Below are 16,938 nucleotides of genomic sequence, written 5' to 3'. Positions count from 1 at the left end.
CCAGAGGCAACCCAACTGCTGTTTCTACTTCTTCCCCGGGCTTGTGTTTCAGCCCGAACGTACGTGGGATTTTATTAAGACCTTCCGCATTGTCTTGCAGATGTGGTGTGTAATCGCTTTTTTGGTGGTGGTGGTGGGAGGGGGGGACAATTAAAAGCGATTTGCAGGATGTGCCAAGATGCCAAAGCTCGGAGTCGCGAGGTGGAGCTGAGCAGAAGGATAAAAGGCTGGCTGACGAGCGATGAAATAGCCTCGCTTGCTTAGATGACGGGGCTAGAAAAGGAGCCGTGTTGTGATGCTCGCTAACAGTGACCCACAACATCTGTGCTTGGCCGATGCGGTTTGACATGGTAGCTCCCCACCTTTGTGCTCTGTACCCTGATGGGAGCATCCCCATGGCTTGGGAGCCCCTCGGATGAGGCTGTTGGAGAGGAACATAAAAACAGGCCGTGAAAGAAAGGTGATGAAGCTGTATCGACCACAGAGGCCTGGATGAGGCTCTGCACAAGCTCGGGACTCTAAGGCTACTACTAGCATTTGGGATTATTTCCCTCTCACCCGTCACGCACACTGATAAGTCGTAGCCTCCCCACCTCCCGCCCCCGGCTGACCTCCCAAAGCCTTTGTTGCTTCCTAATCTTGAGACGCTGGTATTCTCGTGTGCGTGCAGAATATCATTTCTAACTGCAGCTCTCCGCGAGCCACTTGAACCCAACAGTTGACTCAGTGGCAACGCCGCTGGACAGCATCACGCTCTCCAGCACTCAGTGTCGGCACGCAGCAGCGATACGAGGCAGGGTCCCACATCCAGTGCAGACGTCCTCTCCCCGGTACTCGCTGGGAGACCGCTGCAAAACTGTGGTCCTCGCAAGGCCTGCTCAGTCCTCCCTTTCAAGGAGGAGGGATAAAAGCAAAGAATAAGACCAGTAATGTGCAGTCCCTACGAATTCTTCTGGGAGAGGAAAGGAAGAGAAGAAAGAAATCCCGGGTCTGTCTATAAGCCATTGGCCGTGATTAAGAGACTGCTCCAAGATGCTCAGTGAACGCATGGAGCAGACAGACAGATTTCCCTGTTGACTTCAGTGGGAATGCTGCTCGAGTGCGCTGATTAGGAAGTGACTAATGGACTTCAGGATTTGGATGAATGGTTCCAAGCCTTGTTCCCTGCCAAATTTTACTGCACCTTTGCCATTCCCGGGCTTCAGTCTCATCCTGGGATTCCAGCTCATTTATAAATGTCCGACCGTCCCTTTGCTGCAGCGGGACATGGAGATGAGGACAAATCTTGGCGCAGAAAGTTAACAGTCTCACCTTCATTTAATCCCAAACTATCCCATTGAAGTAGCGAGTGCGCAGGTCCCACTAGCACGCATGTGACTTGTGTGTCCACTGATGGGATAACAGATCCGTTTGAATTTACACTTCATCAAGAAAGAGGTGGTGAATTTAATACTTGATCACGCAAGTAATTCACAGTGGAGATAATCTGGGTTGGTTTCACAAAAAAAGCAAATCCCCAGGAAGTCAGTACACCCATAAGAAGCAATGATAATGACCTCAGCTGTATTAATCATGATTTCTTGCCAGTATTTTGTTAAAGGAATGTACATGTATAAACCTCTTCGTTTTCCTTCACATCCTTATTCTCCCATGAGTTCAGGAAGTAAAAACAGTAATTTAAATCAGAAATGAGTGGCGTATCCCACACTAATACTGTGCTTATCCTGTCTGATTTTGTGCTTTTATCTCCCCTCGCGCACAGCTGGCTTTGGTTAAACGTCTCACGTCAGAGCTTTCACTCACTGTGTAGCCATCACCAGAAAGATAGACCACGGGTAGGCTCCAATCAAACATCATTAAGACGGTTGAACTCCTTATGAGGTTACCTCGCCCTCTCTTTCTCTCCCTCTCTCTCTGGATCATAACTGATTTTCAGGCAAATGTTGCATTTTCAGTAACAAAAGAAGGAGAGAGAGGAGAGGCATTTATTTTTCCTTAATGCTACGAATTCCCAAAGACCATTTCTGTCCCCATAAAGCCCATGTGCTGAGCAGTACGGCGCTGGCTCCCGGCTGGGGTGAAGAGTGCACAACTACGGGAGAGTCTGGCTGAGGTTTTGCATGACTGCGGCCTGTGCGGTAACAGGGCCTGCACATTTGCCATTCCTCAGCGAGAGGCGTATGATCCTACAGTGCAGTTTTGGGTTTAAGACTCAGGTCTGCGCATCTACGCCCCCGCCATGGGAATTGCAGGGGCTCAATGTCTTTGAAAACCATTCAGTTATGTGTATTTGTGGGATGCTGCGAAACGGCAGACAGAGGCAAACCTCTTCGTTGCACAGCGATATCAGGTCGCTGAAAAAAAAACCCCCCAAGCTCTCTCTGTGGGGAAACTGTCTGCATTGCTCATCGCATTAAGGAGGGAGTGAAAAAACACCTCGGTCTTCAACAAACACCCACGCGCTGGTTTTGTAAGTCACATCTGGATCAGGGAGGGACAGATGTGCAGCTGTCCTGGGGCAGCTCCCACAGTTGGTGGCTATTTCTGTACCTCTCCACTAGATGGCAAAGCAGCAGGTACCAGCCTCTGCCGTCAGCCAAGGCACAGACGGCAGCTGGACGTCTGGGGCATTTCAGCCCGTATCCAGAACTATTCAGGGATCGCAAACTTCTGTCACGTTGGGAGCACGAAATACTCAAGGGATAATGAGCCTTTTGCCACTAGATGGCTCATTCAAGTCCTGACCACGTTGACACTGTGCAAAAGTCTCCACTACCTTACAAGCGAAATGTACGCTGCGAGCAGGCTGTAAATAGTCGCATCAAATGTTGAGGAACACGTCATGTTTATCGGGCAGGCGAATGGCCCGGGGATCCCGAGACCGGACTCTGCAACTGACTTCCCATGTGAATCTCAGCAAGTCTTAATCTTCCTCTGTCTGCTTCCCAGTCCGTAAAACGGGGATAGTTTTACTTGCCAACCTTGTTAAAATGCTCTCGAATCTTTGGAAATCATCATCAACATTATTGCTGTTATCACTAGCATTATTATTATTTGCATTATTGCTATCATTATCATCACCATCATCGTGTCCAGATTCTCAGCCCGCGAGGTAGCCCTCCCCGTCCCGTGGAGCAGGGACAGCACATACCGTAAAGCAAGGTTTCCTCCTTCCTGACCGGGAGGAATCAAGTTCACTTAAAAATGAAGCCCACAAAGGAATTCACCTGCATAAGGAAGCTGAATGGCAGCCTTGGCTCGAACTGTCCTCACTTATGGTAGTTGCATGAGGTCAGAGGCTTAGCACTGGCCCAACAGAGGAGGATATATCCGTCCCTGGAGTAGTGCCGTTGACTTCAGTGGAGTTACGCCAGGAATGGAGTTGGCCCCAGTCTGTCTGAGGGTTATTGCATCTCTATTTCCCTGTGCATTCGCTGTCGAGATGTATTAACTTCCTTAAATGTATCAGTAAAACAACCTCTTATGCTACACTTTAATGAGCTTGTACAGTAGCCAACAAATTGTGTATCGCATAAAACCCATTCTCCTCCACAGACTTGGAGGCTATTCTGCTTCGTGGTAACTGTCATCTGCTTCTGCGGAGGCAAGATAAGCAGGGTTGAGACGTCAGGCCCTGCAGAAACCTAAATATTTGATTTGGGGGGAAGGGAGTGGGTGGGAGAAGGAAGAAGGGGACCGCCGGGAGCCATTTATGGGGTCAAAATAACATGAGACCTGCTCTCCTCAGAGCATTTCCACCATGGAGGAAGTGAAATACTGTGAGAAGACCAGTGCTCGCATGAGTTTGTCCCCATAATGGCTCCCAGAGGCATTAAAAAGCCCGTGAAAAACAAACACAAATACAAATAAGTGCTAATAGTGGAAATGTTAATACTGAAACCTGCCCCCATCCCAGAGGGACACAACTTGCAAAGTTATGATTGGCTTTGAAAATGAAAAAAAAATAAGAGCAGGAACATCTGCTGAAGTCATGAGGAGGAGGCTAGTTCAGGGAAGCTCAGGAGCAGCCTGTATTCACTTTTGATGCTAACCGTATCAGGCAACGCCAGAGTCGATGGGAATCGCAGCATTACCAGGGGCTCGAGCACGTGCAAACCGAACTGCACTGGAGAAAGAAACAGCAACAAAAGTAGTCTCTGGTGCCACACGTCTATCAGGTTTAAAAGGAACCAGGGTCCATGGGGCTCTAAAAATAAGGGAAGAGAGATGCAGATGTCAACAACGATTCTGCACCAGCTCCTACGCAGGTCTACACCTGCATGCTGCTGTGGCTGTGGGATGGATTCAAAGCCCGTGCTAGTGCAGGGCAGGATTAACTCCATGTAAGTCAGTGGAGTCGCACCAATGTCGACAAGATCACAATCAGGAATACAAATCTCCAAGTCCAGGACTCAGAGCATTAGCTTCCCCTGAAAAAAATCCAAAGGACGAAGCAGGCATAAGTGCATGCTGCAGGAAATGGCCAGAGCTGGGGCCTAGTTCGTGCTGTTGACTTGGCTGCGAATGTTCAGATGAGAACCAGGGCCCGTTCTCGGTCCACAATGTCACATTTGCTCCTCTCCTCATGCAGATACTCCTGCAGCTGTTCTGGGGCTGACCCGAAATGCTGGCAGCCAGATCTGGACCTGAAGGACGGCAGCCACACTGAAATAGCAGGATGTGGGAGAGAATTCAGTTGAGACAGTGGGTCATATCTGTACACCCTCCACCAAGGTACTTCTGCCAGCTTCCCACTGGGCATTGCACTGGGGGTGTTTATAACAAGAGGTAAGCCCCTAGGGGCCTTGTGCTCATAAAGCCCTCTGCATACCTATGGCACTGGGTCCAGACGACTGGGTCCCTCCAAGCCTTGCTACCCTGTATACTGGTGCAGGGAGTATGTTCCCACCCCCAAAGCAGAGACAATAAAGGGGCTGTTGCTTTTGTCAATCTGGCCTTGGTTTGGAGGGCCTCAAGCTTCTGGATGCCCCAACCTGAGACTTTTAGAAGAGGCCTGACTTGCAGAGAGCAGGTGCTGTGCACTCTCAGGAAACCAGGGCATCTCTACCTGGGCCTCCGAAATCACTGGTCCCAGTGACCTCCCACTGCCGTTACATTCACACCACGTCTTTTAGTGCCTGGCCTTGGGAGGGCTGAGGGCACCTGCCTGCTTGCAGGACCAGGTGGGCGTTCCCACTCGAATGCAGAGATAGCGACCTTTTGCGTGCAGTATTGCCCCTGCCGCCTTCACCGGGTACTGTCATGCCCCTCTTGTTGGCAGTCCCTGGCTGCTCCACTGAATGAGTGCGGCTGGCAGAAAACCAGGGGTCGGTAACAGCCGTGCTGGGATGTGCTGTGGCAGGAGGAGCTGGGACCCCACCGAGGCTGAAGAAAAGCTGCAGGGAGCAGTTCATGTTTAGGCGCACGGGGGTGGCAGCAGGCACACGTCCCTCCGTCGAGTCCAAGAGATGCCCAGACCAGACCGGACCGGGTGCAGTCGAAGTGCTGTCAGATAACGGGCAATCAAAAGCACGGAAATGCACATTCCGTTAGCTCCCTTCCAGTTCCACCTTGTTTTTTGCATCCCTGCCAGTGCTGAAAACCAGCGTCTGCGCTCTGTTCCCATCACGCTAGATTGTGCAGCGCTCAGGAGCCGGCTGGGAGAAACCAGAACAGATCCCCTTCCGTTCTTACCTACCACATGCACCTGATCCTCGCCGTCCTGTCTCATCTGAGCGCAAGCCGAAGCCTCTGTTTTATTACGCGTGGTGACAAATTGGACGGGGGTCCCTGCTGCGGTCCTCAGGTGCATGTCAGCATGTAACAAGCTATCCCAGGCACCAGTCCAAGCCAGGGTGCTGTCTATTCAGTTCCAAAAAGCTGCAGGATCTGTCAGAGGACTACATCAAATCTAGAAAGGTAGAAAGCCTTGCCAAGCCTAAATGTGAAGCCATTTTATATGGCACATTAATTCAATGCCTGAAGAAAATCTATATAGCCCTCTTTTGCCCGGAACACTCATAAATTATGCTGCCTTTCTTAGTTGTGCTTTCTCCGCAGTGGTCCACTTGAAGCCATGGTATCTCCTTTATGTCTACTCAAAAATCTCATCTCTAGTGCATTATTTCTTCTAATGGCTTTTCCTTTCTCTCCGTTGGACTTCCCCTACAGCAGGCTGTTAAGCACAGTTTCAAAATATCCTCAAAAATCATTTGCTGAAAGAGCCGACCCCTTCCTTTACCTACTGAGAATTGCACAAACTCCTCTACAGCATGGCAGCATGGCAGCCTGGATAAACGATACAATGACAGCCAGCCTGATGTGTCAGGGTAGTGGGGAAGCAGCAGCAACTCTGAATACAAGAATTATTCTTCATCATCTCAAACTGTCACAACACATTATGCTCAAAGCCTCAGCCTGCTGAAGGAGTGACCCTGGACTGAATGGAAGAGTGCTTGGGGAAAGAACTAATTGTAGCCTCTTTTCACACGTCAGTCACTTTTCACAGCACCAAGCCTTTCAAACTCAACTAATGTCAAGTTCCTTTTTCCTTTTTCTGTGCCGAATATTTCTGAGGTTATATAGATGGCATTTTTAAAGGAACAAGATCTCTGGCAAGGATCTAAGTTGGTGGGGAGGAGGAGGGGAGAAGTGCAAAGATTAGTGCACGCTACTGAAGATTTGTTAGGAATTACACAATTAACAGGCTGGGATCTGGGAAGTGGCGTGACATATTAGCCACTTGGGCCTTTATCTCGTGGTTTTATTCCTGTTATTCAGGGTGTGTCTGCACAATTCGCCTTAATGTGCAGTAGACTGCTCTACTGCGTGTTAGCACATCACGGCAAAAACCATGCTAATGCAGTAGACTGCTCTACTGCACATTAGCACAGCATGGTGAAAAACCATACTAAAGCAGTAGACTGCCCTACTGCGCATTAGTGCATCATGGCAAAAACCAAACTAATGCACAACAGAATTAGTCTACCGCACATTAAGTGTCACAAAAAGAAGTTTGCCCTTGCTACTGCACATAAGCAAAGCTACTATGCTTTTATCTAATACCTCGCATTAGAGGTACTAAACTTAATGCACTGTACCAAAGGCACATTAATGAATGTGTGGACACGTCTCATTGTGGTAATTTCACGCGGTCCAGATTTAAGCTGAAAGCACGTAAATGTGTGGGAATTTACTCTCTCCCTTTTCACAAAACTAGAAAGCAAAAATAGTTGGCCCAACTGTGGGGCAAGAGAAGGAAGCAGCATCCTATTAAAAAGGGCTGGGGTGGATTGTGCTTCTTTGGGGCCTTGACCATTTTGGGATGGCCATTTAATGGGCAAAGTTGAGAACCCACCTGTTAGATCTAAGTTACTTTCATTTGGAAAAGAAGCAAAGCAGCACAATTCAGAATCAGAGCCTGTATCCGTCCTCTCGCCTAGAACGGGACCGTGCTGGAGCTCTCCCCCTTCTTGTCCTTCATCCAGACTCTCAAAACTTTGGGGTACAGTTTGTCTTTTCACTTGATTTTTTATTGGGTCTATTACAATGGGGCCAGTATCTAAGTGCTATGTATTAGAAGTCATTAACAATCATCATACCGCTTCTGGATTCCTATTCCAAAGGATCCCAAGCGAAGAGTCCAAAGCAACTCGCAGCCTAACACAGGGGAAGCCTGAAGGACCGCTTTAAACCATTTGCAATCCACATGCTGCTTCCCAGCACAAGGTTTAGTTAAGTCCTCTGGTGATGGACACAATTCAAATACCAGGGCTTTTGTCAAACTCAGAAGAGGAGATTCTGCTCTCAGATGGAGCAACCCAAGTGCCCTGCATCAAGCATCAACTTTCTCCTCTGCGTGGACAGTACCCAGCACCACAATGCTTGAACACCAGCCATGTCCCTTTGACCCTCTCCTAATATGAATATTTACACATAAGCAGCCTAACTCCACTGAAGCCATAAAGTGCATTTCCATCCGGCCCTATGGGGCTGCTCTGGATTGACATGAGTGTTGCTGAAAGCAGAACAGGGCCAAGGCTGTGCATGTGTCATAGAAAATGTTTGTCGCACACAAAACCTCTCCTAAGCCCAGCATTATGGAACCGCACTGCTAACAGCACCATTCCTTTCTAGACATCAGAGAATGTAACTGCTAACAGGGAGCCTTGATTATATATTATCTCCAAAAACACTGGTTGTCAGTTAGAGGGTGGAAACTAGAGAACTGGCTCTGAAAAAAGGATTTATAGGGATTCGGCTGGAGTTTGTGCTGCAGGTAGGACCCACCAGTAGACTGCAGAACTGACCTCTACCCAGCAAGGGGCACCACGATCCAGCTCAGTGCAGTGTCGGGTTTGTAGAGTAAAGCTACACTTGAGAAGGCAAAAGGATTGGATCTGTGCCACTGTTTATCTGAAATGGCCCTAAACTGTCAGCACCATATACTATCTTATGATTTAATTTCTTAATGTCTTTGAATTTGCAAGGACATAAATGAAAGCTCTTTTCCAGCCCTACCTGTTTCTATTCGTTCTTCTGCAGCTGGAATGGAGACCCAAAAGCTTTCCCATGTACCACTCTGGGGCTGTCTTCGCTGTGCAAAGATGTGTGTGTGCTCAGCGGGGTGGGGGGATGATTTTTTTCAGCCCCGTTATGGGGTGGGCAGCTATTCTGGTTTTAATTGTTTGGAATTAAGAGATTGGAAGGAGGTTTCCCACCAGATTTTCACAAGCTCATTAAACTTCATGTTCTTCTCAAGGGTTGTGGTTCTGCCTCACCGCAGTGAACCAGGCAGTACAGGCGTGCACCACCGCTCTTTGTTGGACAGAGCAAGAGCTGTTAGCCCTGTGCTAGAGGCCTACTAAGCGCTAATACTGTGTCACTTGGCTTAGATACTAGAGGCCTGTACTTTAGGAAGAGCATCCAATTACTGATTTCCTGTGCAGCTGCAGGTAGCCAACACAACAGTGAAGTTCCTACGAAGGTCCAGGAAGCATTGGATTTTTTTCTTTGTTTGAGAATAGACGTTAGACCACTTTCAAGGGAGGAAATTCAGCGTGGACCAAAAATTAATCCCTGTGTTGAAATCATTTCACACGACTGTGTGACACTAAGACACCGCAGAAGCAGCTCCATTACGTTGTCAGAGCAGAAAAGACAGGCAAATGCTGTGTAAGCAAGTCCTACAACATCTGACATTTCTGTTGTCATAGGACTTGCTCAGGCTATTAGTGACTGCCGAATTATCCTATGATCAGTCTAATGCCGAATCCACATAGAAGCCTAATGTAACGCACTTAAACCTGGTGCGTTGGACAAAAAAGGTGACAGCATCTAGCAAGTTGGGTAAGGGCACACAGGAAGTACAAAGTCACCAAGGGAAGGGATAATGAGCATCAAAATCCACTGAGACTGCACATTTCATTTACAGGGCATCATCTCGGTGCTAAGATGCCAAAGAAGTAACACTTGCAAAAATTAAGAAAGCATCTGAGCTTACATAAATATCTGGATTTACTTCAAGCGAGAAGAGATTGTGAAGATACGAGCAAAACATTTTCATGTGTGAACTTTTAAAGTATTTGTCTACAAAAAAAAAAGAAGTTCAGCTTGTTGTTTCCTTTAAAATGAAAAACAAACACTAAAATTCCTCTATCCACAGAGCAATATACCCAAATCTATGGCATACAGCCAGACTCAACTCTGAATATTTTATGGAAGGTTAAAAGTGCACGAGATAAAGGACTAGCATTTAGAGAGACAATATTCTTCAACATAGATGACTTTCACGATGACTGCAGCGCTTAAAAAAATTCTCTCAAGTTTCACAGAGCTGTATATGTTTGTCAAGAGGGTTAGGATGTTTTGCTACATAAATGGCACTTTGGAAAGGCAAGTTGCCGATTTTAGCCGCTACGTGAAGTCTCAGAAGCTTGAAGAACAATCAGATGCTTGTAGAAAACAGATCTCTCCAGCCCAAGCGCACAGTGTGAAACGTACTAACTGTTCATGCAAAGTTTCCAAAAACTGTGCGTTTTCTAACCGACCAGGCAGATGCAGTTGTTTTGGATGAAGGGAAACTCCCCCCACCCTCCACAAACTTCAAAGTCACGATGCGCTGCTACTAAAGATTTAGTCTTCAACGTCCTAACCGGTTTCATTTGTTCTCAGATCTTGAGATCCATAATGTCCTTTCTTACCATTAAAAATGCACTTTCCTGCTGCAAGCCAGTGAATATGTGTGTGTGAGTGTGTGTGTTTTTAATGCATGTAAGCAGAATGATCTTTTATCTTCAATTACGCAAGTGGCACATCTGTATATCAGACCAAAAGCATTTGCAGAGAAAACACTGTATTAAAATTCCTGGTTCTGGTCTCATTCCCAGGGCTGTGGGAGTGCCTCAGATTGCTCAACAGTGACCCCTCTCTCAGCCTCCGACTCCACCAGGGAGATGCAAATTAAAATGCCTTTCTGCATGTTCACAACACCTACCAGTCCGCATGTTACTGAACAACACTTTGTTCCCCCCCTTCGCTGGGAAGGGTGGCACATTGCCCAAACGTCTCGGAGGAAGTATGTAGGTTTATCCCTACGTTTGAGACCCAGACGGGCTCTAAATGCGTGCGCACCTGATCCTGCAAAGCTCCCATCCCCATGCAAGACAAGAGGAGCTGTCGGTGTGATAAAAAGGGGCCTCTGCTTCTCCACAGCTCCTACAGCGAGAGCTATCTCCCTCCGATCGCAGCAGCCTGAAACAGTCCCAGGGTGGGGAGGTGAGCAGTGCCTGCTCTTCCATTCGCAACTCAAAGAGTCTCAGCCGAAGAAACTGGTCGTGGAAAAGCTGAAGTGCCTGAGTGTCAAAATAATAAATATAGCGATGACCTCATGGTCTGGGCAGCATGTCACTGATCTGCTGAATAAGGGATTTCAGACATGCCTAAACCTCAAACCTTCATCAATTCCTTTCATGTCTGAGACCTGCTTTTCCCTCTTACGATGCTGCCTAGGCTTACTGGACCTCCTAACAATTCTCAGTTGGAAAAGTAAGGCAGCGTAGAGCCCAGGAGATGGACGGCGTGCATGGCATTTCAGTTCTGCTGTCCCTCCGCGTGCACGTGACAGTCTCTAAGGACTAACAGAAGAGTTCTGCTGAATTCAATTTAGAGTAACGCCGAGTAAAATGACCCGGGCGTAACTGCTAGTAAGCCATGCTCCTGACATGCTGACCCTTCCGGTCGGGAGGGGAGGAAGGACTCAAGTTGTGGCAGAGAAAGCACAAATGGATCAAAATTTGGGTTTTGAAGAAGCAGTCAAAAGTTTCAAGAGGCCAGATCCCAACACAGCATAATGGAGAATACTATCGCTGAAACACCCATGTTTCATCTGCTGAGAATTTGGTTTTTGTTGCCGACTGAAGCGAACTGACTCTCTTGAAACTCAAAAATAAAGGTGGACATTTCATTAGGATGAGGTTTTTCTCATCGTTTTCCTGCAACCCTGGGTTTAGTCTCACTCAGAAACCTTAAATTGCATATTCACATACTTAAACTCAAATTTCCATTTTTGTGTGGGTCTAAACAGGTTGCGGGAAAGCGCTGAGAAGTGGGGGGCACGTCTGAACTTATTTCATACAAACAGTTCTCCTCTTTGCTGGCAAGTGAAGGTAATTCATGGCTGGGACGGACAGAGACAAACACCTGTGCTTCTGCTCTATCAGAAACCCAACATTTCTCCCGTGAATCTGTGGTTAACATAGTGAGCTGACAGGGCTTCTTGAAGCAGCTCAGTTTTTCTAAAGATGCATTGATTCGCCAAAATGCTCCATTCTGCAGGCCCGCAAATACAGCTACACCTACAATAAGTGGTTGACCTTGGTGTAAGGACCTGACCCTGTCTGCAAAAAAAGGTGGGAGCTCACTTACTTGTAGGCAGAAACTAAAAGATGCCTTAAAACACGTGCAACAAAATCCCACCTCTATCCTTTTTATTAATTGGTTAAGTTTTGACCAGGGTAGCACCGAAGTCTGACCTTGACTATGCACATACAAAGGAGCTTCCATGGAAGCAGCCTAATTCGATCTGTTGTAACTCAGGTGTCAGCACAGCATATCTCGATTTGTTCTTCCGAAAGCCAAGAGCAGCTGTCAGCTGTTTCAAGAATGATATACATTTCCTCAGAAAACCTTTTTAAAATCATTCATGTATTGATTTCAATGTATTAGTCTCCTTTCTCTTTTTTTTTTTTTCAGTTGGTCATTTTAAAACACGGCCAAATCGGTGAATGAAGTTGAGACCAAAGGAGCCTGCAAGCTGGAAATAACTCTTGTGTGAAGTCTCAAAGAGTTAATGTACAACCAAGGAATTCCTCTAGCTACATCCCACAGAAAAAGCAACTTAAGTAATTTCAAGCTCTTCAGGTTCAGTCTGACGTCAGGGCGCAGCACAGCAAGGATAAGGAACGATGGCTGGCTGCTATTTTTTTTCCTCCATGGTCTTCACCTGCATTTGAATGGGCAGCCAGCAGCCCTCCGCAAGCGTGGCCTAGACTTGTCAGGGCAAGACATGGTCATCATGTAATTTAAATGGAGCGTTAGATCAGTTATGCTGCTTTAAAAAATGTGCATAAAGCAGCCCCTGAGTCCCGTGTAAGTGGGAGCTCAGACCTGCAAGAGGATGGAGAATGATGGCTGCAATTCCAGTCTTCCACCCATACGTGCTTCCCACTGTGCAAGTGTGCGCGTGCATGGGGGGAGGAAAGCCACTGAGTCTTTCGGTCTCCTAATGATCATCTTCAGACGTGGTTTCTGCCTGACCACCCAGCCTCAGTCTGAAGAACTTGCTGGGAAGGTCTCCAGGGGACAGATGAAGCAGGAAGATGGGATGCCCCCTCCTGTTGGGGAAGCTGTGGGTATTCACAGCCCTGTTCAGCATACGGGGTAAGGCCACCCCTCGAGTCCCAGGGCAGCATGATGGCCTGGGCTACCTTTCTTGACAACTATACGCATTTGTGTAAGATGCTTTGCAAATCCCTTATCTGAACCAGGAATGCACGGACCGAAGGGGCCTTTCCTAAAATTTTCCAGAGTGCAAGCTGTAGTATTACTCCACTTGCTTCTCACCCCATAAAACAATACCAGAAAAAGGCACCAACTGGCCCTTAAACACGAACACCAGCAGCAACACATGGATACAAACTCAGGGCCTGATGCAAAGCCCGTTTAAAGGAGGCTGTCTCATCAACTTCAAAGGGGTTAGCATCGGGCCCCTATAGTGAAATCCTGGCCCCACCGAAGTTAATGGCAAAACTCCCAGGGACTTCAAAGGGGCAGAATTTCACTCATACTCAACAACTGTGAATGGCTGTTTTAAAACGCTCGCCCATTGTACTACCTATTTCTATCAGCAGGGGAAAAAAACAATTCCCTCTTTATGGGGCTGTGCAGCATGCCAAGTGAGAGATCACTTTAGAGACTTAAAGAAGCAGAGGCTTTTTGCTATTTATGAGGAAAGAGTGCCCCGGGTAACCAAATCTCGGAGAACCAGAATCCCGCTAATGTACGAGGAACCATAAAGTGAAACGTTAGAAGTTGGCTAGCAGCAAACGTGAGACAGACTCGTCTACTTTCGTTGTCTCCCATGAACGAAGTGCAAAAAAAGGTAAATAAACCAGAAGGGAAATGTCTTTTCCACTCTATTTTTTAAAACATTTAATCGCCCTCCAATCTATGTACTGCCGTGGCATTTGGTGTAATATAATGTCATACTAGCAAAACAGGGAGAATTTTTTTTTTTTTAAATCCCTTTTAACTCAATGTCAGCCTTGGCAAAAGAGGCTGAGGCCCTTTGACCTAACGAGGGCCGGAGATGAGGGTTTCTTTTGAAATTTCCATCTAAAACCACCACCTGTGCGGTATTATCGTATGGCCCAAAACAAGCTCCACGTCTGCTGAAATGGTGTCACTTCAGCAGGGCTGATTTTTCCGCTTGCAGAGCGCTTCAAGAATTATCTCTGCATTTTTTTTTTGTTGTCAAGGGACAGTAGCATAAAATATTTAGTGATTATAAACAGAGCAGAATAAAAAAAAAAAAAAGCAACTGCCTGAAACGAGAGCTCAGGATCTGATTTCTCCTAACCGGATGCCTGCAAGATGTCACTGAATTCTCTCTCCATGCAACCCGTGTGGAGCCAATATGAACTCCCAGCAAAGTGCTTAAAAACCCATTATTTATAATAACTGTTAAATGATGAGACATTGTTTACCCAGATCGCAAGATAAATTCTCACTTACAGAATGCTTGTCTGACTGTCCTGAACATCATCTGGTTTTTATTTAAATGCAAAATGTAATTACTCTCAATAACACAGCAGAAGAATTCAATAAGATATGGCTTTGCACTTATGGTTTAATATTAACATTTCCCCATAAACGTTAATGAATAAAAGTCTACTGCTGTATATTTTACATGTGATTGAGAGGAATGGAGGGAGGGAAATATTTTCATATCTGGAGCGCAACACTGAATTCAAGGGGAGCTGGTGGTTTTCGGACCCTAGCTGAGACAGCACCTCCTGCTGGCATCAGACTCATAGCATCACATCCAGAAAAGACAAATCCCACGCCTTCAAGAAGTGCCAGGAGAGGTAGCACAAGGCTGAATGACTGCATCTGTAAGTAAGGTCTCTGTTGAGATAAATCACTCTGGGCTTTTTCTTGTCTCTGTTGCACACCTAGTACCATCAGCGCTGGAACCATCTGCTGCCTGGGCTATAGCAGCAGTTACAGTCTGCTCCCACTGGTCTGGGTACGCCTGCGATGGATGCAGTCTCCTTGTGTGGCCCCTTTGAGACGTACCTCCAACAGCAGCCGAACCGCAGTAGTCTGTCCACTTTTGGGGCACCCATGCAAAGGGTAAGAGGGTTCTGGCAGCCACTTTGCACGGTTTAAGCAAGATCCCTCCATCCAGCAGAGGAGCCTGCTTGCCTGAGCTTCATGTCCTCAGGCAAAAGACTGCTAAGGGCATGACTCTTCACTGCATTACTAAACAGCAGTGATGTTGGTGCAGCGGGTTCAACGGCTGCAGAGTGACGTACACTGAAGGTAGCACTGGGATGAACTAGGCCCATGGCACTTAAGTAGCATGTTCTTTGCTGATCTCAAATTGCTTTGCTAAATGGGGATTTGTCCCCATCCTATAGCTGGCAAAACCAAGGTGCACATGGTTGCCTGATAGCAGAAAACAGGTCAGTGGCAGAGCTGGAAGCAGAAGGTCGGTCCCCTGACACCCCTCCCACTGTGCCACGACGCTGCCAGCAGCACGTGCCAGCTAGTAGATGGCATACGCACACATTGTTATTGCTTAAAAATTCATGCTTATGTCTGGGCCTGCAGGACCTGTGTGCCGGCTTTGCCTTCACTCCTCTATCACACTGCCACCCAGAATAGGATTTGGCATATAAAACACCTGTATAAACTTCCATCTACGCCTATCTAGAAACATATATTTCCCCTGCCCCACGCTGTGTCCTTCATGCAAACACTTGTAAGAGGCTTCGAAAAAACTGTAGGGAGCAGAGACAGGGAAAGTCCTCTTACACAAAACAGTCGACTGCACGTGGCTAGCGCAGAAGTGGCCCCCATCTCATTTTCCAGAGCTTTGGCTTTGGCTCGTAAAGGGAAGGTTTAATAAAATGAATGCTTTTCAACCCGGGCAGCATGATTCAAAAAAAGAACTTAGAGGCCTACTAAAACCCAACAGGTTTGGGGAATACAGAAATAGGCTTGATTAAATAGCAAATGCCTTCCAAGGGCCTGATGCAACTAAAAGGCCCCTTGCAGGATGAGACACAAGAGAGCACCTCTGTGCTCCTGTTCCCACTGAAATCAATGTCAAGAGCCCCAAGGATGCAAAAAAGCTTGTTGCTTTAAAAGGTCCCCAGTGCACATCAACGCAGATGAGCAAAGCCAAGCTAAAAGGCAGGCTGCTTACCATCTCAGATGAAATGCTGGTGTCTTGTGGTAAGGAAAATAATTTACTTAATCGCTTAAAAAAAACCAACAACAACAAATCTCTTAGGAGAAAGTCAATTGTTTGCCTGCTAACTGCTTTGAGACAAAGCAACGGAAGGGAAATGTCCAGTTCCAATCATTTTGTAACCTGATTACAGCCCGCATGGAAGATCTGAAACACTTGGAGAACAATGATTAAGAAATTAAGCTTCAAATTAAGTGCTCGCCCTATATGGGCCTGCTTCTTCCTATGATACCGGAAAGGGCACGGCTGAGCTTGCTCCGCGCACAAGCTGGTGATGCGAGCGTACAGCCCGGCGGTGAATCAACTCAGACATTTCCCGACCCCCTCCGCCATCCCACCGTTCCTTTCTCCAAGAGGAATGACAAATCTAGAAATGGCACTGCACTTTGCTTCATGACGGTATTGATTTTCCTGCACAGGAAAAGTGCATTTGTCCTCCCGGCCCGCAGGCTGGCAAGAAAGGGTTAACCAAATGTTTATCACAAGGCTGGCTTCAGAGTTGAAAGTAATGTGATCAGTAATGAATTTTGTGTTACATTAGGTTGTATAAATGGACAGACAAGCGCAGACAACAAGTGGCCAGGAGTCGGGGCTAATCTAATGATGTAAAAATAGAGACAGCACCAATTATACTTGGGGCCAGCTCAGAGCTCCTGCAGGGACTGCAAATGAATAGGTACAAATCAAATTACTGACTAATAGACGCACTACAAGAGAGGGCAGTCAATGCTAAATGCATTAGGGCCTTGTGACCTCCCTGCTCTGAACAGCAGAATCCTAAATTTGACTTAAAAAAAAAAAAATCAAAGAAACTCTTGTTCAGTTAAGAAGAGAGATACAACAATGTGACTTGTGAAATGATTTAAAACGTTCACATTTCCCCCCACCCGTCCCTTTGTTAT

General features: G+C 46.9%; 1 protein-coding gene and 1 long non-coding RNA gene across 8 annotated transcripts in view; one reads left to right on the top strand and one right to left on the bottom strand.

Annotated features, from left to right (window-relative positions):
* The window catches only part of LOC109317160, a 29,395-nt gene extending 12,523 nt beyond the window's left edge, over window positions 1-16,872 (top strand). Inside the window, exons 3-4 of the long non-coding RNA XR_002102993.1 lie at window positions 4,592-4,788; window positions 12,253-16,872. This is a non-coding gene — a long non-coding RNA (uncharacterized LOC109317160). The remainder of the gene's footprint in view (window positions 1-4,591; window positions 4,789-12,252) is intronic.
* Window positions 1-16,938, bottom strand: part of BCAS3 (BCAS3, microtubule associated cell migration factor) — a 444,448-nt gene that overhangs the window by 1,096 nt on the left and 426,414 nt on the right. The gene's annotated exons all lie outside the window — the stretch shown is intronic.

The sequence above is a fragment of the Crocodylus porosus genome, unplaced genomic scaffold, assembly GCF_001723895.1.
Source record: "Crocodylus porosus isolate Cpor-Errol unplaced genomic scaffold, CroPor_comp1, whole genome shotgun sequence".
Lineage (NCBI taxonomy): Eukaryota > Metazoa > Chordata > Crocodylia > Crocodylidae > Crocodylus > Crocodylus porosus.
This window is presented reverse-complemented; position numbering and strand designations above follow the sequence as displayed.